Consider the following 13,863-nt stretch of genomic DNA (forward strand, 5'->3'; position numbering starts at 1 on the left):
AAAGAGAATGTAACGTGTTGTTTTTTACGCGTGTGAAAAATTGTCAATAAAAGGCTTAAAAATCGTTGTTTTTAGTCTTGGCTATTTTGGGCTATATTTATTTTATGACTTTGGCTATATTTGGGCTATACCTCCCGGCCGTTTGGCGATTTTTCGGTGGGACCATCTGGCAACACTGCTGAGTGGTGGTGTGGAGACGAGCGATTCGGAGGAGGAATAATGGCAGGTCACGTGACCTGACGTCACCGGAAGTGACGTCACAAATATAACGTCACGTGACAAAAAAATTTTGTTTTGCTTGTTTTTGTTTGTTTTGTTTTCTCTGACGTCACGGTTTTTAGCGAGGAAACTTTTTGTTATTTTTACTTTGTTGACGTATTATTTTTTTTTAATTTTGTTTATTTTCTTGCTTTTTGCAACCGGGTGACCGCGTTTTCTGCGCTACAGACTGCGTTTTTCTGACTCCTTTGTTTGATATTGTGTCGTATCGTCGTATTTATGTAGTTATTAGGAACGGCAAGCCTACGTTGTTGCGTCCTTTACCTGAATATCGTGACCGAATCGAGTGTCGTCGATTTGAATCGTGTCTTGCGAACCATCGTCGAACAAAAGGTGAGTGATTTACGTTTTCCTGTGATGTGATTTCGATGTGTTCGTTCCACGCGTCCGAGCTGCTTCTTCGTTTCAAATACATTTGGCGCCGCTGCCTATTGTTTGAGCCTGTGCTCACGATTAAAACACGCATCGCAGAAAGCTGAAAGCCCGCCAAAAGAGCTCTAAAAACCGCATGCCTCCGACCCCAGACCTGCCGGCAGACTTCCGAGATAAGCCTGATTAAATAAAAACGTTTGATCCGACGGAATAATGTGTTTAATATTACATCTCATGTCAACAAGGAACTGCGCTGTCTGTCTTCGCCCCTACAGGTTTTATTCTTCCGGGTTTTTCAAATCTTTACCAACCCGCGTCCGATCGTAATACCCCGATCACAACAAACAGGTGGTCGTGCTCCGATGGCTCCTAACATCAGCCGGCAAGGAAGTTACGTTTTGCGCTTCTATATTTTGACCCAAGTAACCTCATATTCTCAAACTATGTCATTCTATCACCACCTCCAATTGCACATTCTGGCGCACTTGCAGCTTCGTGCACCCTTGCGAGGTTTCCTGCTATCGTACCCTGGATATCATGGATTTCTCGCCGTACGCGAGTGCTCACGGAGGCGTGCTATACACTCTGTATCATAAGTTGTGTGCAGCAAAGGCGCAGGCCCGAGCACATGACAATAAAAAGCGCCTTTTTTGCACGAGTACCCGCGCAAAAAGAACATTCTGCAGAGCTGCGCCCTCGCACCCGTGCCTTCGCTGCACACAACTTATGAGACAGTATAATAACCGAGCCGTTTTTGTTTCTTTTGCACATTACTGTGAAAGAAGTGTCATTGCTGTTTTCTTCTCAAAGAAAACTCGGAGACGTTAGACAAAAGCAAACAGATAGGAGACTGCACATTCGCACGTTTTTCCCCCTTGTGCTACAGGTCATGGCTGGTGGCGGTTCATCAGCGTTTGTTTTGAAACTGATGGGTACCACAAGGCATGAAAGAGGTGACTTGCAGCAGCAAGACACCGCAAGCCTTCGCAGCAACTGGCTAGCCAGTGCTGCTCTGTTCTGAACTGTACTGCGTGTCATGCGGAGGGTTTGTGCAAGCTCTCTGGGCGGCGACGCTAGCCACGGTAAGTGCATTCTATGCAGCTTTCTTTTAGGGATATATGTGGCTCGCAGGCCATGTCGTGCCAGCGAAATATCTGCCACCCGAGTGACAGCAGTGCTAGTGGCAAGGGTGCGCTGACAGTAATCAACACTGCACTGTGTTTTCATTCTATAACTAGTGACAAGGAACCAAATACTCTCGAGAGAGTCTCGGTTGTGCTTTGATGAACTCCAGCTCGCTTATGAACAGGTGGATGGCACAGATGGCTTTTCCTGATGGACTTGGTGTCCGTGTTAACAATGCAACCAGACTTTCTTTCAGTTTGTGACGTTTTTTTCGTTGCGGGTGACTAGCATTGCAGTAGAAAAAGATGCAAAATAGTATAATGTTTGCATTCGTTACCTAAATTAATGGCAAGAACAACTGACCTACATTTCCGCCGACTGCATTTCTCTGAGGAATCGCCTGGACTAAAAAGCTCGCTACACTATGTCGTTCCCTCTTAGCCTGTACAACTCTGCGTCTTCCCTCGATTGTCTTATGTGGCTGCTTCTGTGTCTGCCTAGGCACTCGGTTGAAATGGGAAAAGCTGCCTGCGTTGCACATAACCGCCATAAGAGCCAGTGTGGGCGTAGCTGGGGTAGCCCCCGCTATGGCTTCTCCAGCTCGACACAAGTAACATTCCTACCGCTGTCGTGTTAGCAGAAAACAGACCTGCTTAAAACGTACAGTGCACGTAGTACACAGTGGAGAGGTTGCTTGCCAATCATTTTCTTGGAAGTGTGAGTTGAGCCCCTTTGAGGCAGTTTGCTTCCGCACCGTGCACTATAATCCGTCCGAGAAAACAAGATGAATAACCAGTAGGATTTCTTTGTTCCAAGGCTTCTTGACGCAGAAAAAGACTAGGGAACCAGTATTGTTGCTTTTTACTACCCCGTGTGAGACTCAAACCCGACATGCAAGGAAGTGGAAAGGCCTCTTCCTTTCTGCTTTCTTGTGCCTTGGGTTTTAGCTGTGCTCACAATTCACAGCTCGCCTGCATGCCTACTCTTTTGTTCACTGTGTTACTGAAGTTTTCTGTCGTTGCTGTCCCAGATTGGCTTCGTGGATGCACAGAAATACTCAAGGCGCTTGACGTCTGTGGCTCATTTTTTTTTTTTTTCCGGTACCACGGCATGAAGGAGCTGGCCTCCCTCCCTTCCGTCAGCTGCAATATACTACAAGCACTGGGCTACAGCTGCAGCTAGCCCATGGGTACCGTTCTGCGTCCTGTACTGCATCTAGTTCGAAACGCCATGTGAAAGGCAGGTGTGGTCTTTATGGGCTCTGTCAGTATGTGCATTTTCTGCAGCTTTTTCGGGGCAACTTCATATTAAGATTCAATACGGACTCGAGTGAGAGGGGGGGCATTCTGAGAAAGCCAGCCTCTTTGTTAAATCATTGGGACTGGTATTATATCTATAGAGTTTATTTACACCTTACGTTATGTACTTTTTCATTTATTTTTATTTTGCTAGTTACTTATACTTCAATCTGACACGACAGCCACCAAAAATGTTGACATATTGGCCTTTTTTTTTTCTTTCAGTTTGTTTGAAGAGCCAATGTTGGGGGCGGTCATTCATGTTATATTTCCCCACGCACGTCCAGCTTATGTTTACATAAAGCCCCAATTGCCCCTTAGCAACAAAAATAATTTGTGCGACAGACTACACGGCAGCATTGTGGACGAAAACAGGCCAGATTATATCTGCCATGTTTAAAAACTACATTCGGTGACAGGTTATGAATTCAGTGGCAAGAATGCACACCGCCTGCCAATCACTGCCGTCAGTTGTCGTGACGTCATGTCCTGCTAAGAAACTAGTATATATTTTTTTTTAAATGGCAGGTTTTCGTTGCTGATGCCACGTAGCACATCGGCACTCTAAGCAATTCTTCTGCTCTTGGCCTCTCCGGTTTTACCTTGCGAAGTCATGACGGTGTCTGCTTTTGTTTGCGGTATTTCCCGTGTGTCGACGTGAGAAGGCAGCGGTTGTATCGCCAAGGAAGTAGCAATCAATCTGCGCGCATTTGTTCCAGCGGCACAGCGTTTACAAACCGAACTTTGCCCTTCAGCGAGGGGAAAGTCTACCGACTCGCCCTGCAGTTGGTGAGCATTGTGCAGCCGTGAGCGCATAACTTGTCCGAATGCTTTCGTCTGTATACAGTGACAAAATGACTCGCTGAAATGCGAAGTACCATACAGTACCATGCCGTACAGCAAACCATCGATCACTTGCTGCAGCAACTTTGCGTTTTAAGTCGTAATAATAAAGTGATTTTTAAGGCTAAAATCATTTTTTCATACTGCTCAATTATTCGGAATTCTGCACGATCCCCATCGGGTCTGCAATATCGGTCGGTGGCTGTATAACCTTTAAACACAATGGTTACACACCACAGGTACCGGGGACCATGACATCAATGAGCTGGCTTTCACCTTGTCCAAGGCAGCAGCGGAACACTACGGGCGGGACCCTGGATCACTGCACCGTGGATGCCATTCTGTACCCTGCACGGCACTGCGTGTGGCTTAAGTGGCCAAGCAGAGGGTCATTGCATGACTTTTATGAGGCGCCGCTAGCCATTGTAAGTATATTTTGGACACTCATGTCTGGTGATGTACTTTTGCGCTCTACCACAGAGCACATTTAATGGCGGTTCAGTCTTGCCAATTACACCATTTTGAAACGGAACACATTTAGTGGTGGCTCGGTTTAGGTTTCCTGGATCGGTGATCTTGCAACAGTGCCTAGACTTGGCGTAAACCTTTTTGTACTTTATTGTCAAGGCTAGTGTAATTTCTGCAATGCCGTTGAAGCCACTTCTGCACGCAAACAAGATAAAAGACGAAGCCACGTGCTCGTGCACAGTGTATGACTACATGTATGCATGGGCACTCGTGCCCATGCGTACCCACTCGCAACATGGAGCAAGTTTGTTTCGGCCGACACTCCTCGCGTTCATTTCGGCGTCGCCACTCCACACGTCCATGCACTCGCTGCACCTTGAGAACCAAGTGTGCACCAGAATGCACTCCCGTCATGCATCACTCAGGAGGGGAACAAGAGCAGACGACTGCGGTTTTTCCGCCATAAGGAACGAGAACCGAAAAAAAGGGGATTTTCTGCTAAGAAACTGCGTCCCACGGGCAACAAAATCGGACGCGAGCTGGGCTATTTATTCTGTGAAGCAAGCAATCGACGACCTGTGCTTCATTTTCAAGTTTTCTTTCAGTTTGTTGCCACACAGACATTGAAATACATCAATGGGATAAAGTAAGGTTCAGAACCGACATCAGCTACCGCGAGATCTTTCACCATCCTTGCGGGGGTGAAAAATTGGGACTTCAGTTGACAAACCTCGCTTGCCCTCCTGTCCATCACCTGACCCCATTCTGCACATGTGGGTATGCGCAAGGGAGCGTGGTCATGTGGCTGAAGATACAAGTGTGACCGGCCCAACGAGCACATAGTTTCCACAGCACCGTCGGCTTAGGGGTGCACGGAAGATACTGTATAAACTGGAATATAGGTCGAGCCCTTAATTTACAAGTTGCAAGATGCAAAAAAAGTTCTTATGGCAAGAAAATGCAACCTTACCTTGGTAACAAAATTGTCCAAGTATATGGAAGGACGAGAAAACACGGCAGATTTATTTAATTGTTTTGCACTCAATAAAACAGGAAGTATGCGCGTGTTACTACTCAGATTCCTCAGAGCCTTCGTCCGACGACGAGTTCACTAGCACAATTCAAAGGGACAATGCCGTCCCTTTGAATTGCGCCCTCGAGAGCTCGGAGGCACGAGCAACCTCAACGCCTCTTATACGGATGCTCTCCGACATCACAGGTACCGATCTGGCGCACAGATCCCGAATAAAGTTTGCCACCTTCGTTTCCAATTCAGGGTACACTGCAGTCCTTCCACGGAATTAAGTTTTCTTCGCCTTGCTGCACGCCGCCTATTTTTGTCTCTGGTTTTGCCAGTAGCGTATGCGCTGCAAGATTCTTGTGGATCTCTGCATAGGCGATAGCCTTCTTCTAGAAGGCTACTGTGAACTGTCTTCTACTTCCGCTCATTATTGCTCTGGGAACAGCAATGGTAGATGTAACAAACCAAGGAGCACAAGTAAAAGTGAATCGTGACTAGTGGACGAGTGCTAGGCCATTGCAAAGAAAAACAAAATGGCGTCTTCAGGCACTCAGTGTTGCGAGATTATTTTTGTTTTTCCGCTAATGACCGTCATATAAGACGAGGGTCGACTTTTTCAGGTCCAATTTCAAGAATAAATTCGACCTATATTCCGGTTTATATGCTAGTTGTGCGTAGTACTGTGGAAGCCACAGGCTGGGGAGGGGGGGGGGGGGGGGGATTAGCAAATTTTGTCTCAATGTTGAGCGACGAGCATTAAGGGCCAATTTCCTAGGGGGAGAATGGTGACGTGCGAGTACAAAAATGAGGATCCAAGCGCCATGAGCAAGAGGGGAGTTCCTCCTTTTCCTCCTCTTGAACTGCTAGAGGTATACTTACGCCCCTGTACCTTTGGTAACACTGCACAATTTGTAAGTTGAGGAAAGCTAAGAAGGAAGTTGAAGAATCGATTCATGGCCCCTTTAACATTTACCTACACTAGTTATCTTGCACCATTATATTTTGTTTGAGAAAGCTCTCATCCTCACCTCTCCCATAGGGAATAAAATCAGAAGTGTATACAACGATCGGCATCTACAGTGCCACGAAACCTATTGCTGGACATTCTTACGGGTTAGTGATCAATTTTTGTATGAATGAGGCCTTACCAGTGCCTTTGCCTCAATAGTGTGGTAAAAGGGCAATTTTCTTGTTTGTGAACACAAATTTGTTTTGAAACATAACTTGCTGGACTACCAATGCATGTTTCAAGATCTCTGTTGTGGTGAATGTTTTGCTGCCTGTTATATTCTTCAATAGCCAGTATCGTTTAAGTTCTGGAACTCTCACTTGAGCAAACTTCTAGGGACTCAAGGAAATAGTTCCCTTAACTAGGAGTCCACTAAACTGAATATATTCACTGGAATATGGAACAGCATAGGGCACAGCATACATCGGGTCAAAAGGGTATAATGCAATTTATGGAGTCATGTACATTGATATATACAAAGTGTATTACAGTTACGCTGCTGCCTTTCTCATTTTGAAAATAGTCAATAATTTTCATTTGCACCGGCGCTCTGAAAGCACATGAAGTAACAAAGTTGCCCAGAGAGTATCTTTTTTATGCATATCCTCTGGCACGGCTAGTTGCTGTGAGGAAGTCGTACCGCAACGGCACTGTCCACTGGCTTGAAATCTTCTGTGCAGAGTCGTTCCCTGTTGGGATTGAACACAGTTTCTCTTTCAAGCTTCGACTTTTGCTTCACTAACGTTGACAACGTCGACGGTAGCATCCGATAGTCCTTCACAACGTTCACTTGCCTTTGACCGTCATCCAGATGCTGAAAGTATTTCAATTTGTCCTAGAGACAACCGCTTCCATTTCGTCATACTTATTACGTAAGTGGGCGCACAAACTGCCGTTGTTACCCAAAACTAAGATGGCCGAAAGGAACCAATGATAAAGAAAAAAATATGCACCGCATGGTTCGTTTTTGTCTACCGCACCGCTGCTGCAAAGGCGGCGGCGGCCATCAGCTACGCCAGCACTGCAGAGCACAAAACTTCGTTGAACTGATCACAACAGTAATCCTGGGTCCACCGATCAAGTTCGTTGAACTGAAATATTTGCTATTCCGAAATTTCTTTTTCGTAGAGCAAACATTTTTGCATAGAATGCAAAGGAAAACCGCCATAGATTTTTTAAAGTTTGTTATTCTGAAATACTTGTTAAACCGACGTTTGCTCAAGTGCGAGTTTATTGCACCCGACTACTGTACGTTGCCCTACATGTTCGGGTAAGGTACTGTTTCTGTTCACCTGATGGGCACTTTCGTTCTCTGCATACACCATAGGTTTCAAACCGCCCTGAATCGTGGATCAAGCCTTGCAAGATGGAAGTTCTCTTTAGGCCCAGCGCCTCTTGTTGGATCAAGTCTTGTACGCCATTCCCTCGTGTCTTTCATATAGTAAATTGTTGGTATTTCTTTTATGACAGTGCGCACTACCTGCCAACCACGTTTTACAGTCGAAACGCAGTGTACCGAGACTTCTTTTATATAGACCCCTTTCTTTGCAAACGCCACCAGGCGGTGCTCCAGTTTGTTTGACGTCTCAGCGAACTTCTGATTCAAAACAAGAATGAACAAAACCCACTTTGACACTGCTGCCTAAAATGTCGATAAAATGTGTAACCACCAATTCTCCAGATGAGCGCCAAAAGAATGAAGAAACGGGAGATATGTTAAAATGTTTCGAATATTTTGTACGCCAACTTGCCTCCTCCAAGACATTAAATTGTACAGCCAATTGCCCTCATTAAATCTCCAACTTTGATGTATGTGTAGCATTTATGCTTTCTAGCACTGGTGACATGAACAAGCTCAACAGGCTTGCAAAGACTGAGCGACCGGAAGTCACTTGGGACACAAGCAGCAGTTCATGTTTGTAAACAGCAAAAGGGTCTAGATGAACGGCTGTACGCTGCCGTTGCCACGGCAGCTTACGCAGCCGCAATTTTTACCGAGACGCATGCGGGGAGCTATGTACTTCACATTGTTTGCGCGTGCCTTATCATCTATCTTGTGGTTTTGACACTTGTGGTTTTCTTGTTGAAAACTACAAGTGTCAAAACTATGTGATAGAAGACAAGGTGCGGCGCACAATGCTTTTCTGTCCACTACTGTTCTGTTAACAGACGGAAAAAAAACCTGACCGACGGAGTCGTATACAGCTTCGCTGTAAAATGCGACGAAAAAACGAATAGAACGTGAAGTGGAGAAACGAGTGACAATTTGAAGCCACCTAATGGCCGCTGTGTCATGTGATTTCAAGATCGCAGCACCCATGCGATGGAGGGTAAAAAGGTCTAAAGAATTTTAGAAATAAATTGAAGGGATGGCATAAAACCATTTGCAGGGGGGACTGCCTAGCTCGGAGCCCAAGCTACTGTTGCATTGGTAGGAATTTGGCATTAGGAAGATGGTGTGGCTGTAGCTGGCTTCAGTTGCTGCATTGGCATATGCATCTATTGACAATTGGTGACCATAGCATGCAGAATTTACTGTACAGGAGGAGAGACAGTTGTGACGAGATCAGGAGCATGATTGTACTTGTTTGGAGTGCTTTTCAATGTGGCTGCAGGACATGAACATAGAGTAGAGTTTTCAATAAGGACTGAATGTGTATGGCCAATATTTTCCAGCAACTAATATTTTGACAAGCCTTGCATGAAAGGAGTTTCTTACAGCAGAGCTGTTAAGGGCTAGTTTCCCCAGAATCATGTCCGGTACCAAACAAATGTCAACACCTGTGGTCGACACAACACTGTTTGCCGCCGTCGCTCATAGATCGCGGCAACCTTTCTAGCCTTGGCAACCGGAGAACTGGTTGCTGCCATCGCTGATAGATGGCGGCAACATTTCTTAGGAAGAAGAGCAGGATTGGAACGAGCAGTGATGTGCGCAGCAGCGCGAATGGTTCTGCTATTACCTAAAGTTCCACTGCGTCAAGCGCTTCAGATTCCTTTACAAAAGAAGAGCAGATCGCTCTCCTGAAAAGCCACCACCGAAAACAAGCTACAGTTCCGCTGCTCTTCCTTCTTTACCAAAGTGGAAAGGCTAAATTTTTTTTTTTTTTCTTCTTGTTTTGAACATGGTGCTGAAGTATCAAACTGCCTCTGATGTTGCAAACAAAAAAAGATGCCACCAGAACATCTCGGTGCTAATAGTCGCCGACAAGGTGAGAAACGCAGGGCATCTCTTAACGCCCAGCCACCAGCAAGCACTTGTTGCCTTTTCTCATGCTTTGTCTGCGCATGCATTGTTGAGGCTCGCAAGATGCCAAAGCATTGCCAAATGTAGGAGGCTCCTCCCTGCGGTTCTTGTTGTCCTACATTTGATCCTCAAGGCACAACCCCAGGTTGGTAGAAAAACTCAAAACTGGAGTAAAAAGATCCATGTCTGTGTATAACTATCTCAAACACTTTCAAACAAACATACAGTAAGGAAATGGGGCAGTGAATGTCTACCCTAGACATGCCACCCGCCTCCCACACACATAGACTCATGTTTACAAACAAACCAGAGTGCCCCTAGCGGATGCTGCGCGGTGGACGGTGGGCAAGAAGCTCGCCGTCGCCCATAAACAAACCATTGAATTGCGTTGTCAACGTCGGTGTGAGTCCCTGTGCTCTTTTTCCAATGGAATTGTTTATTCTACGTCCTCCTAACAATGTCTGACTACTTGAGCGGCTTCAGCAAAATTAATGAGGTTCGTTGCACCGCAAAACTGCGTAAATAATGCGACGTGTGGCGATTCATTTCACGTGGACGCCGCAGAATGAGCGCAAAAGCCCGACTCCCACGATGAGTCATCTCGCTATTTTCAGTCGCGACGTCGCTCGGGCTGTAAAAGCGTAGGCCGTAGCCGAGATGGTGGACGTCGATACTGAAAACGGCAAGTAGAATCATTACAAGTCGCTGACGGCCGCTGGTAGCAATGATCAATATCTTCTTGTATCTACTTACACTTAGCCTACTTACCCCAACCAACCTTCAAAAGTGCTTTGAGGCCTGCACTTACTTCTTATCACAATTACCGGGTCAAAACTTGGTTTACGGGCAGCTGTCGTTTGAAAGAGCAGACGACAGTTCGAACGGATGCGCAATGGAGTGCGGGCAAGAAGCGCCGCGTCCTGCGTCGACAAACCATTGGAATGTCACGTCAGCTTCCGTGTGAGTTTGCATACTCTTTTTCGTGTTGGAATTGTCGATTTTATGTCCTCATAACAATGCCTTACCACTTTAATCGCCTGAGCGAAATTATCAAGGTTCGTTACGACGCTGCACTTTGCGTAAATAATTTGACGTGCCGCGATTCATTCGCATGAACGCCGCAGAATGGATGCCGAAACCATGATGAGATTCTTCTAGCTATTTTTGGTTGCAACATTGTTTGTGCTGCAAACGTGTAAAAGGTAGCGGCGACGAACAACGTCAATACTGAAGATAGGAAACTGGAACACACCAAGCGTAACAAGTCGGCGATGGCCACTGGTGCCAATGATCAACATCTTGTATCTACTGTTTTCACCGAGCGAACTTAAATCTTTTGAGGCTTGCAATTACTTCTTATTACAATCACCCGGTCAAAGTTTGGTCCGCAGGCCGCTTTTGTTTGAACGAGCCGGGGACAAAAAAGTGAAAGCCGTTTACAAGTAACTCCCTGTAACGCCGAATTAGAGCGCAGCTCTTGAGGAGGAGGAGGGAAGGGAACGGGGGGGGGGGGGGGGGGGGTCATGTGCCGATGCCGATGACGTCATCAGTAACGATGACGACGCGGATACCGATGACGCCATCAGTGATGATGACGATGAGGATGCTGGTGACGTCGTCAGTGATGATGACAATGCGGATGCCGGTGACATCATCAGTGATGATGGCGTCATCGCATCATCAGTGATGATGACGATGTGGATGCCGGTGGGGAGGGGTCATGTGACCTTGGAATGACCTTGGGGGGTCACGTGACCTTGGTTACGCCGACGCCGCTCAAGCTGGGAACGGGCCCCTAAGAGCTGCGCTCTAAAAGCAGACAAGTTTGAACGATCAGGCGGCCGTGTGAATTTGAAGACTCGCTGAACCCCCGGGTGGTCCGGACAACATGGCGGTTTTCTCTCGTTCATGTTGGAACACAACTACATCTGTCGAGCACAAAGCGTTGCCAGCATAAGCAATCGTAGTTCGACAGCGTCTGGTTTGCCCTTGTCACGAATACTATCCACGTTTTTGGACGAATGGAGGGGCATAAACACATGAAAACTGATCTTTAAACCTTTCCAGAGTCTCTTGGTACAGTTCCGTCACAGCATTTTGACGAGAAGGCAGGTTTTTTGTCTGGTTTCTCCCAAAAGAACGCAGGAATGCATGTCTTGCACCGCGACTTCTGCCCACCACCCCAGACCGAAAGTGCGCCCGACGCGCCACCACCATGGCATGACGTAGGAGAGCTGAGGTCATGTATACCGGTACTGCAGTAGACTTTCTCCACAACAATGGAAGAGCATGATTCCTTAGGTGATATGCATGCTTCAGTGATGGGGCAAACAAATCAGTGCTGCCCTTAACAATAAAACAAGATATAAAATCTGCACCCAAGAACAGCCTCGTTTTAATTTCTTTATTGCTTTTAACATTTCGGTGTCAACTTGATTGCTGAAATGTTCCTCAATATTACTGAAAAAAAGATGTGCTTGCATTGACGAAAGTGTGAATGTTGTGAACACATTCCTCTGCAAACAGCAGATCTCCAACAATATCTGGACCTGCTTGGCAATGGTAGCAATGTGTGTACAAATGTTCTTAGATGTAGGTCAGTTGACACACTCGGAAAATGCCCGACGCCCTTTTGAGGCACATCCGCTCAATGGCATCTGCTACACTATCAGCTCGTCCTATGGACAGATCCGGTGGAACGTTGGATGCACATTACCTGCGGTGGAAAGTGGTTTTATTGTGGTTCTTATAGTAAACATAAGGTCTGCACAATACTTAACGCAAAAAGAGTATTCAAAAAATGTTTTTTGGCTGACCGTGGAGGCATTGACGCTGTGGCGCTAAGAACGTTATCCACCCTTACCTGCTTGCATGCTGGCAACAGAAAACTGTTTTTGAATGCTGCTTTTCCGTGGAGCTTGTCAACTGATAGATCCAAGAATGTTGGCATGTATGGCCCAAGGGGAGGCATCTATTTTCCAAAGCACCGGTTTAGAAACCCCTATTTTATTGAATCCTTTCAAAAAGACGCCCAGTTTAGAGAAAATGGCAACGAACCTTCTTTTAGCAAATTTGTTTTTAGGAAAACAATTCACCGAACTCGACTACTTGCTCTAGCATTCGCTCGTTCTGCCTTGGCTAACGGTGAAGCAGAGCCAGTCAACGAGTCGCTCGCTTGGGCGGCCAGCATATTCAGAGTATGATAGACACGTTTTCGTGCATGTCACTACCCTGCGGTTTTCGCAATAGTACTTTTACGTTCTGTTTGTTTTACGGCTTAAATCATGCCTTAGTGAATCATGCGCTAGCCTTTAGGTGCTTCCAGATTTGCTTATCTTAATGCAATCGAATGAATTCACTAAACTGCGACCCTTTTTCAATAAATGATGCTGCTGTAAACTGAGCTTCGATAAAATGTGCCAGTCCTCGAAAACACGCTTCTATGATATGGTGTTCGGTCAAATGCCATAGACCCCTGCACGAGTGCAACTGAGCAGCAGTTGTAGGTGCAGCACATTCCATTAGCATGAAATAAAGGCACACAGTCAAACAAAGCACCTCAGTCATGATGCCTAGGAGATCAGCGAACATAGAAATATTTTACACTGGGTACTATTCAGTTTCATATCTCTAACATTGCCGTCCCGCTTCGGCTAATCCCTAGATTGTTGACAGCTGCCCCGGCGAGGATGCTTTCCGGACATTCGGAAATAAAACATCTCAGCACAGGTGCTATCCACCCCTGTTTAACCACGTGTTCTTTACGAACATAACTCGGCTTCCAAACGATATTATACCGGGTGAAACAAGGAGACGGTAGGCTCTTTAAATCGACCGGAAAATTCGCTTTCTTAACCTATCGCGCTACGACTTTGTGCAGCGTCGCCCACAGATGGTGCATTTTTTCCGTAAAATTTGCAAAGAGCGAACTTACCTGAGGAAAAAGTAAAGAAAGAAAAAGGCTTAGCTTTTATGGAAACGCAGCGACGCCACCGGTCTGCAATCAACACGGCGCCGTTTTGCACGGTAGACAAGAGATGGCGCAATGAACGCCGCCAACGAATGAGCATACGGCGCCGAGAGCCAGCGTTTTTAGCAGACGATCTTTTCGAATCAAAAGCGGCGCGCGTTCCGCAGACGGCGACAGTCGCAGAAACAAAAACAGGCGCGGTAACAACAAGGAACTGCAGTTCCTTGTCTG

The 13,863-nt window shown here is 46.3% G+C and overlaps 1 long non-coding RNA gene across 1 annotated transcript; it reads left to right on the plus strand.

Annotated features, from left to right (window-relative positions):
- The first annotated feature begins 1,677 nt into the window (after positions 1-1,677).
- LOC115324813 lies at positions 1,678-8,212 on the plus strand. The gene is made up of 4 exons (XR_005718164.3): positions 1,678-1,733; positions 2,893-3,019; positions 4,157-4,342; positions 7,743-8,212. It is a non-coding gene; the product is annotated as an uncharacterized LOC115324813 (long non-coding RNA).
- Positions 8,213-13,863: the final 5,651 nt, after the last annotated feature.

Source organism: Ixodes scapularis, unplaced genomic scaffold (genome assembly GCF_016920785.2).
Source record: "Ixodes scapularis isolate PalLabHiFi unplaced genomic scaffold, ASM1692078v2 PGA_scaffold2__306_contigs__length_199485367, whole genome shotgun sequence".
NCBI lineage: Eukaryota > Metazoa > Arthropoda > Arachnida > Ixodida > Ixodidae > Ixodes > Ixodes scapularis.